Source organism: Paroedura picta, chromosome 4 (assembly GCF_049243985.1).
Source record: "Paroedura picta isolate Pp20150507F chromosome 4, Ppicta_v3.0, whole genome shotgun sequence".
In the NCBI taxonomy this organism is placed as follows: domain Eukaryota; kingdom Metazoa; phylum Chordata; class Lepidosauria; order Squamata; family Gekkonidae; genus Paroedura; species Paroedura picta.
Window position 1 is genome coordinate 34116600 of NC_135372.1, and position 12698 is coordinate 34129297.

At 44.8% G+C, this 12698-nt stretch overlaps 1 protein-coding gene across 7 annotated transcripts in view; it reads left to right on the plus strand.

Annotated features, from left to right (window-relative positions):
• The first annotated feature begins 370 nt into the window (after positions 1-370).
• The window catches only part of TMEM121 (transmembrane protein 121), a 123829-nt gene continuing 111501 nt past the window's right edge, over positions 371-12698 (plus strand). For 2 of the 7 annotated variants that reach the window (XM_077332278.1, XM_077332282.1), the window contains exons 1-2: positions 1543-2068; positions 6954-7142. The gene's annotated coding sequence lies outside the window, so the exon portion shown is untranslated. Of the gene's footprint in view, positions 449-1542; positions 2069-2770; positions 2836-4085; positions 4348-6953; positions 7143-12698 lie in introns of those variants that run through there. The other 5 variants (XM_077332281.1, XM_077332280.1, XM_077332283.1 and 2 more) reach the window with 5 other exon arrangements.

Here is a 12698-nt window from a genome sequence, read left to right on the forward strand (position 1 = left end):
GCTGTCAGAGAAAAGGATGGGATCTGAATGGCGTTTCTGTTCTCCCTCTGATCTTCCCAGGGACAGCCAGAATACATTTCAATCAGTCTCTGGAGAGCCTTGATCCCAAGACCCATTAATGAGGATTAGCTCTGGGCTGTAATGGCATAAAGGGACAGAATGCATATGGCAGACATGAAGCCAGGGGAAATGGGAGAATTTTACAAGGCCTGTAATAGCTGTGCATTTTACTCCCACGGGTATGAACCGGAGGATCAGTCTGATATTAAAACAACTTTCTCTCTCTCTCTCTCTCTCTCTCTCTCTCTCTCTCTCTCTCTCTCTCTCTCTCTCTCTCTGTTTTTGCAGGAATAAATGCTTTTGCCCTGCTCCGTTTCTCTCGAGATGGATGTGCCTCTTCAGGAGAGTCGACCATGAAGGAAGATGTCAGCCCCCAACAGAGCAGATGGTGGGTGTGTTTTCCCCCCAACAGGCCTGCTAGGGCAGGATTTGATCTAGTCCTAAATTGAGAAAGATTGCAGTGTGCCGGAGGAAAAAAAGAAGGTTCAATTTGCCATGTCAAACAGGAGGAAGCAGGCTTCTGGGAGGGATTCAGAAGTGATTTTATTTTAAAACCTCCGTAGCAGTTTCCTATTTAAAATATGCTCAAGGTGGCTGGCAATCTAGGTATGAGTACCGTGTTTGACAACCAGCTAAACGCACGTTTTGAAAGCATCGGATAAGGCGACCGACCACAGGTTGCGAGGTATAGTGGGTAGAGCGGCCTTTCTCAACTTTATTTACCATTTGAGAAACCCTTGAAACATTCTTCAGGCTTCGAAAAACTCCAGAAGTGGAGCAATTGTGCAGAATGCGGTCGGGAAGAATAGCTGTGTCTATACCCATCCGTGCTCCTCCCCTTCCCACCCTTTTTAGGCCCATCATTGGCCATTTAAGGAAGGGTGGGTGGGTCAACATGACCATATATGATCATATCACGCAATAAATGCTAAAATATATATAAGCAACTAACTCCCACCCCATTCAGGAAACACTTCCAGGGCTGTCAAGAATCATAGTATAATAGAAATAGAAGGGACCTCATGGGTCATCTAGTCCAACCCCCTGCATTATGCAGGACACTCACAACCCTATCGCTCATCCGCTGTAACCTGCCACCCCCTTAAGCTTTCACAGAATCAGCCTCTCCGTCAGATGGCTATCCAGCCTCTGTTTAAAAGTTTCCAAAGAAAGATGACCAAACTCTATCTTCTGCTGTCTGCCTACAAATTGAATAGCTTCTCACACAGCTTGGTGTCGTGGTGATCTGGAATACCGGGTTTGATTCCATGCTCATCCACATGCAGCCAGGTGGGTGACCTCGGGCTAGTCACAGTCCTTTCACAGCTGTTCTGGCAGAGCAGTTCTTCATGTGACTCCCCAGCTAGCACTTTAAAATGGATGATGCAGCTACCGATTTGCTGCTTTGGCACTGGATGCTGGCGACGTCGTGCAAAACGTCAAAAATATGGCGTCAGCATGAGTTGAGTATTCCACTATATTTATCAGGTGCAGAATGGCCCTCAGACACGGATTGCTGTTGCTTTCCCTGAGCGTCACAACCCTGGACTTCCTTGGAGGACTCCCAACCAAATCTTAACCAGGGTCGATCCTGCTTTGCTTCCCTGATCTGATGAGATCCGGCTAGCGAGGGCCATCCTAGTCAGGCTGCAGACAGACTGAGTTGCCATTTGAGGCAGAAGCCAAGGCTTGGGCACCACCCCGCTTCCCAGCAGTTCACAACAAACCAGCATAAGAGAAAACACCCTGGCATTGCTGGCAAAACCAGCCAACCAATCTGAAAGATGTCAAAGGTGATCTAATGCCAGTTGCTTTGACCGCTTGCTTGCTGTCGAAGGTGATCTAGGTCAGCCAAAGCTCGGGTAATTGGCTTCAGCTGTTTACATTTAATTCTTACTCTGTTCAGCTGGGGGCTGTTAGCAAAGATGTATTTTACTAAGGTGGCTTGTGGGTCCACATAAATGCAGGTTACTACAGCACTTAGGAGCTGCATTTTTTGTCCATGCTGGTAAGCATTTGGCATGTATTCAGTGCATGGGGAACTGTTCTTCTAGATGTTGGGATGGTTTTGCGTTTTGCATTATTTGTATTTCAGATCTTTTGCGTTTTGCATTGTTTGTATTTCAGATCTTTTCAGGTGAAATATGCTATGATAAAGCTGAGGTGAAACAAGGTATTCCATACCAGAACCTTGTTGCATATTAATACAGAACAATATACGCCACTTGAATGTAAAAAGACAACTTTTATATGAACACTTGAACTGGTTGGTTGGTTGGTTTTGCCAGCTATGCCACAGTGTTTTCTCTTAGATGGATATTGTAACCGTTTCCTGTGGCAGCCTGTATTGATTTGCTTGTTCACAACAAGCCAGGCAGGAAGCCAAGAAGGAGGAAGAGCAGATTGTGTTTCTAGGTGAAAGGGAACTGTGGATACAGAGACTGCTCAACTAAATAGAAGAAGAGCTGGTTTTATACCCCAGTTTTCACTGGCCAAAGGAGTCTCAAAGCGGCTTACAATCACTTCCCACAACAGACACTCTGTAATGTAGAAGAAGAAGAAGAGGAATAATTGGTTCTTATATGCCACTTTTCTCTACCCGCAGGAGTCCCAGAGTGTTTTACAATCACTTCCCTTTCCTCTCCCCACAATAGACGCCCTGTGAGATAGAAGAAGAGGAGGAAGAGTTGGTTTTTATATGCCGCTTTTCTCTACCCAAAGGAGTCTCAACGGTTTACAATCGCCTTCCTCTCCCCACAGCAGACACCCCATGAGGTAGGTGGAGCTGAGAGAGCTCTGAAAGAACTGATCTGTTTGACTGGCTCTGACTGGCTCAAGGTCACCCATCTGGCTGCATGTGATGGAGGAGTGGGAAAGCAAACGTGGTTCTCCAGATTAGAATGTGCTGCTCTTTAACCACTACACCACACTGGAATTCTGTAGTACACGGTAACTTAACAGTTGGCTTCGTTCACATATTGCAGGGTTGTCTAGCTTAAAAGGTACCTAGAAAAATAAACGCACTCATTCTATAACCAATAATCAACCACCAGGTTCCACCAAACTTTTTTCTTGCTAGGTTTCTAAGAGGGCAGGAGAGAAAGATGGGTAGAAGCCTTCATCACTACAGACTGTGATCCATATTTCCCTTTCCAACTCCAGGATTGTGGGACCCACGTGAAATAATGACAATACGAGTCAGTAAAGGTAGAAAGTGCCGTCAAGTTGTAGATCAGTGGTCCCCAACCCGCGGGCCGCGGCCCGGTGGTGGGCCGCGAAGGCCTTGGCGCCGTGCCGCGGCTCCTTCTTCCCTCCCCCCCCCCGAAGCGAGAAGCTCGCCAGGCCACGAGCAAATTGGCTGCCAAAGCGGCCGATTAGCTCATGGCCCGGCAAGCTTCTTGTTTCGGGGGAGGGAAGAGAAGCTTGCCAAGCCGCAAGCTAATCGACCGCTTTAGTGGCCGATTTGCTTGCAGCCCAGAGGGGCCGGGAGGGGGAGCCGCGGCCGGCGGCAGCGCAAACGCGTATGCGCGGACTGCCGTGCACGCGCTTTTGCGCCCCTGCCGGGCGCAAACGAGCATGCGCAGCAGTCCACGCATGTGCGCTTGCGCTGGGGCTGCCGCGTGTGCTTGGGTCCCCGGGCTGCCCTCTCCCTGGACTCCGGAGCAGCGGTCCGCAGTGGGCGCAAGCTTGCGGACCGCTGTTATAGATGACTTTTGGAGACCCTACAGAGCAGGTGTGGCTCTATTGCAGATTTTTACAATATAGTTTACAATCACCTGCCGTTCCTCTCCCCACAACAGACATCCTGTGAGGTAAGTAAGGCTGAGAGAGCTCTGAGAGAACTGAGACTGGGCCAAGGTCACCTTCCTGGATGCATCTGGAGCCCTGGCAGTGGCCAAGGCCAGTTTTAGCTCTTAGTCACGTTTGTGGCATTTGGGTATATCAGTGACTGTGAGCCGTACAACTTAATGGTTGCTGTAATGGTTGAGCCCATAAAGGCTCAACTTTTAGGGTTCTTCTTACAAGGAAAAACTCAAGAAGCCTATCTGGGTTTCCGTCAAGATTATGACATTTGTGAAAGAATAAGAAGCTTTCCCTGAGCGGTGTTGTATGTACTATACATTTCAATCAGACATGAGAGAGAGGAAATTTTGAGATTCCACCCATCAACCATGATGCCTTCGGATGAAAATGTTTCCCAAGTTGACTTCCCAAACACAAGACACACTGGTTTGTTGGTAGCCCAAGGATCACAGGGTGAAGACTGAAGGGCAGCAGTGATGAAAGGTAAAACACTGGATGTGTTCATGGAGCAAGCCAGTGAAATGAAGCTGGTGAAGGAGGTGGAAAGTCTAAGGCGGGGTTGGTCTAACATGCTGTCAGGGGCTCATGGGAATTGTAGTCCATGGGCATCTGGAGAGCCACAATTTGGCCACACCCGGTCCAAGGCTTATGTGCATCTTCATACCTTGAAGAACAGTGCTAGATTTCCTCACAGGACAGGATAATTCTCACGGTCTTCAAAGAGTTACGGACATAAGAGTCCTCAGTTAGGCAGTCACTCCTGCTCTCAGATATACCAGAAAGTGTGCAGTACTGTAACAAGAAGAAGAAGAAGAAGAAGAAGAGTTGGTTCTTATATGCCGCTTTTCCCTACCCGAAGGAGGCTCAAAGCGGCTTACAGTCGCCTTCCCATTCCTCTCCCCACAACAGACACCCTGTGGGGTGGGTGAGGCTGAGAGAGCGCTGATATCACTGCTCGGTCAGAACAGTTTTATCAGTGCCGTGGCGAGCCCAAGGTCACCCAGCTGGCTGCATGTGGGGGAGTGCAGAATCGAACCCGGCATGCCCGATTAGAAGTCGGCACTCCTAACCACTACACCAAACTGGCTCTCAAGCAGTGTACAAGCAGTCCACAGGCCAAAGCTGGGGTGGTATTCTTCTTTCTGCCTGTACGAGCATCTGAATCGTCACCCTGAAGGATTCCCGACCATCACACCATCTCAGTTCGTGCTCACCATATTTATTTACAAGAACAATCACACAGCTGGATTTCTATTATCCCTCTCACTCACACCAGACAAACAATGCCTGTTTCTGGATTCAGGGAACGCACAAAGACAGAATACCATTCTTTTTTTTTTCTTTTTAAAAAGGGCTTTCTGTTTTCAGCCTTCCCAAACTGCCAAGGTGACGATGGAACTCCAAATTTCTCTGCAATGGCATTGGGATAGTTTGGGGAGTCATTGACTATTCACCTGTACACAAATCCCTTGTGCCTCAAAAGAACAGACAACCATCCCTTTAAATGTTTCTTCCTTTCCTTATCATCATCATGGTCCTTCCCACCCCACCACCCAGATTCGGCAGGCTCAGAAGAAGAGTTGGTTTTTATACCCCGCTTTTAACTGCCCGAAGAGGTGGCTTACGCTCCCTCTGTGAGGTAGGTGGGGCTGAGAGAGCTCTGACAGGATTCCTTGGTCAGAACTGCACTATCAGGACTGCGATGAGCCCAAGATCACCCAGCTGGCTGCATGTAGAGGAGTGGAGAATCGAGCCCGGCTCACCAGATTAGAAGCTGCTGCTCTTACACTGGCTCTCAGTTATATTTCTCAGATATATCCATTGGAATATTATTTGCCCCATGAGAAACACACTGGTCCCTATCTGGCTTCAGGACTCACCTCTTAAATCTGGAAGTGAGGTAAGGTCTGAAACTTTGACCCAACCCCCTTTTCTCCCATGAATTCCTGGACTCTTCCCTACCCAGCAGCATTTCAAGATATTTTGTCACCCCATGCTAAAATACAGGCATAAAGAAAAATGGGCCCAATACATATTTTTGCTTGACCGACAGTTTTTTTGTGTGTAATTGGTTATTACAAAGTCATTTAAAATAAGAATATCAGGCAGGTAATGTTCCTTTATACTGTTCACACATCTAAATCATGTTATAAGTTACAAACCTACAGATATGGTAGAAGATTTTGGTTTTCGTTCTAATGTCCTAAGGCTTACCCAGTTTAATTTTTTAATAATAATATCTGTATTTTAAAATACATATCAATAATATAAAAGAGATACAAAAGAAAAAGAGGGATTATATAACAGAAAAAATATATGTCCAACATTATAACATTTGACTGGGTGTATGGAGCAGAAACTATTTCTTCCCAGCATTCCCTTCATTATAATTAAGACATTTTTCTATCTATTACTTCAAACATTTTAAATTGCAAATTTCATAGCTGATGTATTTTACATTTTTATTTTATTTATTATTACTTTTATAGACCGCCCTCCCCTAAAGATCAGGGCGGTTTACAGGAAATGTAGGGGAACAGGAAACAATGCAGGATAACTTGGTAACCATGACAGATAACAAAAGTCACAGCAATAACTGAGAGGACAGTGATTAACAACCTCAACAATTTAACAGCCCTGTGGTTGGTCCATTCAGAGCGTTGGATTCATGGGGAGGGAGTTTCTATTATTGATTTTATCACTGCTACATATTCTGTGGCAGATTTTTCATTCCTGCCTACTAGCGATGAATTTTAATATGCCAAAGTTTAATAGAAAGTTTATGACATAGTTCAATAAGTCTCTCAAAAGTTTATTTCAATCTGTAGAGTAACCCGAATGGGGTTGTATACAACCCCATAACATTGGAGCAGATGCCTATGTGATACCTTATAATTTGATTTGTATTAAGCCTTCTTCAAACTGAGAATATATAGAGGAGTAATCACCGAAGAAATATTGGGGAAACAGGTTTGAATACCTAGGATCCCGTTTTGGTTACTCTACACATTGGAATAAAGTTTTGAGAGACTTACCGACCAGGTTAGGATTGATTTATCAGCCTCCTGATTTCCTTTGATTTTTTGCAGACTGTATAATAAACATGCCATCTCTCCTGAAAGTTCAAAACTGATTTCGCCATCACTGCATAATCGACAAGTTTGTTTCCCCATTCTTCTAAGCTTGGAAAGCCATCCAATTTCCATTTTGCTGCATAAATTATTCTAGCCACTGTCACCGAATATTCAAATATCTCTACCAACGCTTTTGATAATTAGGTGAGTGGTAGTCCTTTTCCTTTACAAATTGTGTCGGTTTATCAGGAAGAAAGGTTAAATCATAAAAAGAAAAATTACTTGCAATTAACTGGCCCAACAGTCTTGAAATTCTTTTGTGGTCTTCTATTGATTAGGCAGGTTAACTTTGCCATTATTGTGAACTCTCTGATCTTTCCAATAGAGCAGTCTAAATCAAGGGGTTCTTGTTGCTTCCACCTTGATGCAATCTGAAGTCCGGCAGCAGTGATCGCGTAAAAGTAATATTCTCTATCTTGCAGTGGTAATTCCACAGGATGTTGGCGGTAGTCCTAGCCTCACATTCCTAACTTCTGCAGGGAATTAAAATTTTAATATATTCAGCATTGCCCCATGTATTTCCTTCAAATACCTTTTTCCTTTTTTACTAGTCCACCACATACAGTAAAAGATTCCGTCTATATCTTGACCTTTCCAGCATTTTCCTTTGTCATAGAATCATAGAGTTGGAAGGGACCCTCTGGGTCATCTAGTCTAACCATGTGCCCTGTGCAGGACGCTCATAATCCTATTGCTCATCCACGCTAACCTGCCACCCCTTTGAACCTTCACAGAATCAGCCTCTCCATCAGATGGCTATCTTTGTTGTTGTTAGGTGCCTCTGTTTAAAAATTTCCAAAGATGGAGAACCCACCACCTCCGGGGGAAGCCTGTTCCATTGAGGTCCACTGTTGTTTTTATCTACTTTCTCACTATCCTTGGGAGTAAACATTATTATACCCATTTTCTCTCAACGTCTGACTGGCTGCAAACTTAATTCCTTTTTCCTGACATTGACAAATGTTTATATCTTTAAGTAAGATGGCCAGCCAAATCGACTTTTGACTTGGGCTGATATTTCAGTACACTGCATTTTAATAAAAAAACCCACAAACATTTGTCTATATTTGTCATTTTCAATTTCTGTCTTGGTAGGTGTCCGGGGATTGTGTCAGATGCTGCCTTCCAATTAACAGAAGCTGCAAATAACCTCTACTTTGTGTTACAAATGTACTTATTTAGCAACAGCAACAAAATCGCTGCCAAATCGGTTGTAGATTTTGCTTTTCGAAATGCTTCCTGAACCTTAAATGTTGAATTCTGTGCTTTTGCCCGTTGTTTGTATTTAACAATGCAATCACATGAAAACAGAAGGCTGGTAAGATTACTGATGAAACTGTCGCATCTGGCCAGGGGTAGTCAAACTGTGACCCTCCAGATGCCCATGGACTACATGAGCCCATAGATGCCAGCAGTGCAATAGCTTTGCTGAGGATTCCCTCTCCCCTTCCTGTTTCCAATACCTTATAATGGCCCTGATCTAGATAGCCCAGGCAAGCCCCATCCTGTCATGTTTTGGAAGCTAAGCAGGGCTGACCCTGCCTCTAGTATTTGGATGGGAGACCTCTGAGGATTTGGGTGGTAGTTCCTCCAAGGAACACTAGGGGTCATAATGCGGGGACAGGAAATGGCAAACCATCTCCAACATCCCACTCCTCAGCTCTCCTGGTTACACGAAACACGCCATACGATAGATAAATCAATAACGTTGTAACACTTGAGCATGAGCAGAACCATAAGGGCTCCTGCTGAGGTGGTCAACTACATATAAAGATCGATGCTCAGAATATGGGGAGCAATTTTTAAAATTCCGCCATCTTGTCTTTGTATTTATATTTAATATTGTTTTGGGGGAGAATTTTTATCGATACTGTTTGTGAACCACCACGAGCCAGTTTCTGGGAGCGGTGGTATAGAAATACAACAATAAATTAAAAAAAATAAAAGGAGTTCTTAGCCCTTAGAGACCACAGCCCGGACCAGCTGATGAGTTCAGGTTGGACCCAAGATGCAGTTTGTATTTTTGTTTGGCTTGTCTGCTGTTTGCCGGCTTTGTTGCATAGGTTTTGCGCTTGGAGTCCCTTTGGGGAGGGTAGTAGGGCACAAATCCTTAAAAATAAATCAACAGAAGTGCCACTATGAGTGCAACTATACCCCACGCTTCCTTCCCTCAGAGGCCAGATTTTCCCTCCATTTTTCGTGAGGAGGTGGATGGAGCAGAACAAGAAGGTCTCTGTTAATTACTCTCAGCGTTCCACAATTAAGAAGGGTACATTGACCGTATCATTGGTGTTGAAAAGGTCTCTGCTAGTCCTACCTCCCTTACTGGGTGGTTGTCGTGCAGATAAAACAGAGGAGCACGGGACAAAATCTGTGAGTTCCTTAGAAGAAAGGCAGCATAAAAATGTACTATAGGAGTAAATAAATGGGTAGGCTCTGCACCTTCCCCAAAGAAAAAGGGGAAAAAAGAAGAATGGACAATATCTACCTCTAGATCAGAAAGGATTAGACTTGGAACAATCCCCTTATAACAGGACCAGGAAGAAAGGTATCCAGATAATAACATTATAATGGTGGGGGTATCTGAACAATTTGTAATATGAGGAAATAACAGATATATCTCATATGTACAATTCTCAAAAATAAGGCTCTGGCAGACCTGAGTCAGTTTTACCTACTGGGAAACTCTTCCTTTTTGGCCTGTTGTCCTTAACGTGATTAACAGAAAGATATTTAATGACTTTCCTAGCCATTCTTCCCAACCTTATTAGCAGTGTGTTGGGGGATAAAATCCGTACCATGGAATGGACGAGAAGGGAGATTTTACTTCTATGATGAGGACAGAGCCCGTGGTTAGCGTGTCGAGACTCAAATATGGGAGACCCAGGTTCAAATCCCTGCTCTGTCGTGGAAGTTTCCTGTGTGGCCTTGGCCTAAATCCTCAGCCTTATCCTACCTCACAGGGTTGTTGTGAGGATAAAACAGAAGAGAGGAGAATGTTGTGAGCTGCCCATCAGGGAGAAAAGAGAGGGTCTAAATGAAGTAACCAAACCAACCAGCCTCTTAACACAAAGAGGCCTTGAGGTAGGGAAAGAGATATGTGGTGGGCAGAGGAAGAAGAGTTAACCTTTGCTCCTTGATGCCTCAGCCTCATCTAATTCGGTATTCGTTTTTCCTTCTATAAAATGGGAATAATGCCGCCAAGTAAAGCTTTTGTCAAGACAGGGGTGGAAAAAAGACCCCATAAAGCTCTAGGGAAGTTCTCAATAAACATGCGGCTGTCAGAACAAGTCTCTCCCGTTCTGGGAATTCTGGTTTGGCGATAAAAGATCTCTCTCTCTCTGCGCTTCCTCTCTTCAGCGTCTTTATGAACACGACAGCCGGCTGTTGCCTTGGTCACGGCTGTAGCATCACCACTGTGGTGAAGCCATTTATAAATGACTAATTGTACCTTTTAAACAGCGGGCAAAAGGCCCGAGAAGCCCAAAATAGGCTATTGTATTCAATAAATAAAAAGCAGCTGGATTGCTTTTGAACTCTTTCCATAATCCCTGGCATTTCCTATTTAGGATGGTGGCTGTTGGATTGGGGGGGGGGAGGGGTTGATTCTCTCTCTAGGAGTGTGGTGTGTGACCTGATCCTTGCTTCAGTGGGCTGTGTGTCCCATGACTTAAGGCAGGGGTAGTCAACCTGTGGTCCTCCAGATGTCCATGGACTACAATTCCCATGAGCCCCTGCCAGAAAACGCTGGCAGGGGCTCATGGGAATTGTAGTCCATGGACATCTGGAGGACCACGGGTTGACTACCCCTGCCTTAAGGGACCCAAACCCAATCTGTGTAGTGTGGTTGAATCTTAAAACAGTGGTGGTGGTGGTGAGAAGTACAGTCAGTTGCAGCTGACTTACAAGCTGTTGGCCAAGTTTAAATACACAAAGAGTAGAGAAGCCCCGGATTGTTTAAGAGCATAAAATAGTTTTATTAAGAGGAGAAACAAGACTGAGCGTCCTAGCTAATAGCTGCTCATCGTTGTTCTGTTAGTCAGTTCTGGAGGCAAGCAGGGAGGAAGTGTGGGCAGGGGAGAAGGAAGTCTCCAGGACACTTCCAGGAAAAATGCCAGGAAGCTCCTATTCTAACTATGCCAAATACACCTATGCCCCCTGTAGGATATTCTTCAGATGCTTTTAAATCACGCCCACTACAGATCTTGTATAGTCCTACAGTGGTGACCCACAGGGTTTTGAAGGCAAGAGATGAGTGGTAGCGGTTTGCCATTGCCTGCCCCTGCATAGCAAACTTCGTGGTCTCCCCATCTAAGTACTAACCAGGGCTGACCCTGCTTAGTTCCCAAGGCCAGGCAAGATCAGGGTAGCTTGTGCTACCCAGGCTGGAGTATAAGCAGAGTTACCCCCTTCAAAGCCCTTGACTTCTGTAGACGTAAAGGATGGTGTAACTCTGCCAGTTAATTTTCTTAAGGTTTAATAACCCATAAGCCTTACACCTATCCATTCAAGATTTTTAAAGCTGGAAAAGCAGATGTTGTCTATGAAAACAACACCGTTGAAGGAACAGTGTTGCACAAGTTGCAGTGGCACCTCCCCACCTAGGGATCCTTGGAACTTTTTAAAGCAACGGACAGCTTCACTGGGCTGAAAACATTTCTTGAATCTTGGTAGGATGTGCAAGTGTAAGGCCCAAATAAGGGGACCTTCACAGTTGTGCGGTTTGTGGTTCACGCCCATGCTCAATGAGTGATATGCAAGTTCAGTTACTAACAAAGCGTGCATATTGCCGTTTTTTCATTCCTGTAGTACACAAACCACATAAATATATAACAATCGCAGTGTGAAAGCCCCCTCACTGCACAGCACCATGAAGCCCCCAGAAACAGGAGGCCCGTAGCACATGCTGTTTGTGCTTCTGCTCCCTAGCCAGTCTCTGCCTTCCCTTTTAGCAGCACCTGCTCTGCGGACTTAGCAAAAGGGAACCCCACTCCCTTTGGAAGAGATCTTCATCGTCTGAAGCAGGGGTAGTCAAACTGCGGCCCCCCAGATGTCCATGGACTGCAATTCCCATGAGCCCCTGCCAGCATTTGCTGGCAGGGGTTCATGGGAATTGTAGTCCATGGACATCTGGAGGTCTGCAGTTTGATTACCCCTGGTCTGAAGAGATCATGGTTGCCAAGGTAAAGAGTAAGTAGAAGAAAAAAGTCTCAAGCTGGCGATGAAGAAGTGATTTAATGTTCAAACCGAATTCACAATATTCGAAACAATTCCAAAACAGATTCCCAGGTATACGTCCATTTTCGATTTCTTCATCAGTGAAGAGGACTGAGTTATTACAATATTGAGGTATTCCCAATTTTATTTTTGTACTTTTGAGCTTTACATTGAATTAACATGTAGCATGGGGATATATTTATATGTTAGATAAAATATTATATATATATTTAGATTTAGAAATCACTGATGAAGAAATCGAAAATGGACATATACCTGTTTTGAAATTGTTTCGAATATTGTGAATTTGGTTTGAACATTAAATCACTTTGCCATCGTCAGCTTGAGGCTTTTTTCTTCTACTTTATCATGGCTGATGGGTCTTCACCTGTTGAAGGAAGAGAGCAAGGCTGCTTATTTCCACACTGAATTCAGCCAAGGAGGGACTGTCATTCCGCAGAGGATCTCTGGCTAATTCAAAGA